Source organism: Ixodes scapularis, unplaced genomic scaffold (assembly GCF_016920785.2).
Source record: "Ixodes scapularis isolate PalLabHiFi unplaced genomic scaffold, ASM1692078v2 PGA_scaffold6__148_contigs__length_123643588, whole genome shotgun sequence".
Lineage (NCBI taxonomy): Eukaryota > Metazoa > Arthropoda > Arachnida > Ixodida > Ixodidae > Ixodes > Ixodes scapularis.
Genome location: NW_024609881.1, coordinates 30,821,368 through 30,824,472, shown reverse-complemented (window position 1 = coordinate 30,824,472; position 3,105 = coordinate 30,821,368). Strand labels below are relative to the sequence as shown.

Here is a 3,105-nt window from a genome sequence, read left to right as displayed (position 1 = left end):
AAATGATCCTCTTCTTTCACAAGAAAAAACAAACAAAAAAACGAAGAGGATTCAGTTCGTCTGAAGTGCGCGAAGGTCACTGCACACACTGCGACCGCCTTTTTTTTTATCTCCATAGGCGGTTATTCGTATTCAATTTCGGTCATTTGCAGAATTTTAAACCTTCCCTACATCGTCCCTGCTCGCTTTTCAGTGCACACCGGCGCACCTTCCCTTCACCGCCCCCCCCCCCCCTCCCCCCCCCGAAATCGAGTTCTGGATCCGCCCCTGAGTTAGTAGGTGACTAGTATTTTCCCTGCAAGATCCATAATATTATGAGCCCGAGTTGGTTGCTTTTTCTTTTTCGTCTGTCAGAGTCCGGCATTCTTTTCCCTTGCTTTTCTGTTGGCGTCAACGCTTCTGTCATTTATTCTTTGCCAGAAATTCTTCCCCAAGATGTTAGTGCTCTTCCACAGTACGTTTAAGGGAAAGCTCGCGTGTGTGCCCGTCCTCATACATGTCGAATTCAGATGAACCTCCGCTGGCTAAGAGCTCCACATTGAGGTCTGCAACGAGCTGGCGCTGGTTCGGCATCCACAAGAACTCCGACTGCTTCGAGAGTTGTGTCACAATGACGCAGTTCTTTTTAACCATATTAACGGCAAACAATGTGGTATGTACAAGCCCTTCCCTGTCACGTGCCGTCACAAGATCATAGTGCTTTTCCCGGAAGACAAACTAATACGCCTCGCAAGTGGGGTCATTTTCGTCTTCTGCGCATGAGAAAGGAAGTAGCGGTGACGTCAAAACGCCGAGCCCTGATTGGCTGATCGCGACCCCCTATCTCAGCGTCGTCTGCTCCTTTGCAACGTCGTCTGCTCGCAACATCGTCTTCGTCTGTCTTACCTTTCCTGCGACTTTCGGAAGTGCAGGTCTTTACGAGCGAGCTCGACTTCGCCTTTCAAGGAGGGAAGACGAAATAACTCGAGCGGTACGTTGTTTTTGTCTAACAACTAGCATACGCGCATCAGGGAGGGAAGTCAAAGGACTCACTGGAGAGGTGTCCCGAGGGGCTGAGGTTTGTTTGATAAGAATCGAGAGTGAGTTTGTTAGTGTCCGCAAGTTCCCTCCCAAATACTTTTTCCCTCCTTTCGTGTGCTGCGAGACCCCTCACTCTTTAACGGCGTCGGCGGGTTGGCGTAGTTAACGTCGTCTGCTTTACGTCTGCTAGTCAAAGCGATGGCTGCTTTACCTTTCCTGCGTCTGTCGGAGATTCACCGCTTTTTCACCGGCGAGAGTCACCGTTGCCTCGGGAAACAAGGAGATAACAAGAGGTTAAAATCTTAATCTAAAATTAAGGTCAGCGATCAAAGTATACTACGGGGAGGGTTCACAAGGGTCGCGCGGGCATATTCCATCAAGCACGCCAGCCGGTCGTGGGCAGACGGTCGCCGAGTCGCGGAGTGCCCGCTAGGCCTACTGCCGAGCTCGCTTGGTCGCGTTCGGTGGAATCCTGGCCGTTGGAGCTTTTCCCGGGTGATTGTCGATCCAGCGTTCTTGTTCGTCGTGGTCTGTTTCAGGTACTTTTTACTTTTTTCTTGCTGCTTGAAGTCGGGACGCGTGAGAAGCGAACGTAGAAAAATAAACGTTCGTGGGTCGTCGCGACCGCGACGCTGTCGGCCATACTGATTTGATCGTAAAAAGTGCGTAAGACAGCTTCGGAGCTGTGGTAGGATTTCATCGTAACCTGCGCAAACCTTACGAAAATTTTGTGTCGTGAATAAAATTTGTTCTTAAGTTTTGTCTTACGCACATTTTTGGCGTAAAATCGTTTCGTGAATCTGGCCTCTGCACTTGATCAAGTCGCAGGAAAGGTAAGACAGACGCAGACGACGTTGCGAGCAGACGTCGTTGCAAAGGAGCAGACAACGCTCAGATAGGGGGTCGCGATCGGCCAATCAGGGCTCGGCGTTCTGACGTCACCGCTACCCCCTGCGCAAGAAGCAGACGAACTTGCCCTCCGCATAATTCCTTGCCTTGCGTCAAAGCGGCCCTGTATTTTTCGCACTTCAGCTTCTTCAACGTGGCATTAACCGCATATCCTGCCACGTAAAACAAGACAGGCAGGATGTATTCTACTTCCTAGAGCGCTTCTTCAGACACCACTACGTTGCCTCTATGCTGTGGAGCATCTGTGCGTTTGTAAAGAGCTTGGCATCTGGTCTTCATAACTCTCTTCTTTCGAAGCTGCAGCAATCTTTGGCAATGTGCTTTTGAGGCGCAGTTTGTGTTCTGCTCAAATACTTGCCTAATCCACAGAGGATATTGGAAGCAAGCCAGTTGTCTAAATTTTTCAAAACGTGCTTTTAAACTGTTAGTATCTTCTCCAAGAGGACATAGGACAGCTCAACTTCATTATAGCAAAATCTGGCTACCTCGAAGAGTGCCCGAGTTGTTTGGTAAAGAGCACCATGGGTGCCACTTGTGAGCTTACCATCATCAAGACCCTTGTTCTTTCAGGCGTCCAGTCAATTCAAGAACTTGCGCATGAACTCCACATTAGGATCGCCCACTGAAGGGAACACTGGTTTTTTAAGTCGTCTCTTTGTGGAATTCCCTTGTATGGAGTTTTTGACATTTAAAATCTCCCACCATTACCATTTAAGAATAATCTCGATGAAAGTTGCTGTTTCCTCAAGTGTAGAAGGTCCGAATGTGATCCCAGGAAACGAAGTGCATGGGGCAGGGACTCGTGGAAGATCTGTGGAGCAAGATTCACATTCTGTAATTTGAGGCTCGATGGATTCAAAGCCTTCCTTGAAACACAGTGGCTGTAGCGCAGGACTTGTTCGCATTCCAAGTTGTAAGCCTCCCTGGTGGTTCAAAAGATGAATGCAGCATGTGCTTCCCTGTCGGCTCCTCAAACGCAGGAAAGTAAAAGCCAAGCAGGTCATTATTTTGGTTGAGCCAATTGTTTCGAATGTGCTTGACTATGTGTAGAGTGGACGAAAAACAGTGGCCTGTCAGGACCAGAGAAGACTCGATAAAGAACTTGTGGTTTCTTGGGGGGGGGGGGGGGGGGGGGGAGGGGAGGGGAGGGGAGGGGAGGTCATGAAATAAGACATT

The 3,105-nt window shown here is 49.2% G+C and overlaps 1 pseudogene; it reads right to left on the bottom strand.

The window, feature by feature from the left end:
* Positions 1-350: 350 nt before the first annotated feature.
* LOC120843664 lies at positions 351-2,136 on the bottom strand (annotated as a pseudogene).
* Between the last annotated feature and the right edge of the window lie 969 nt (positions 2,137-3,105).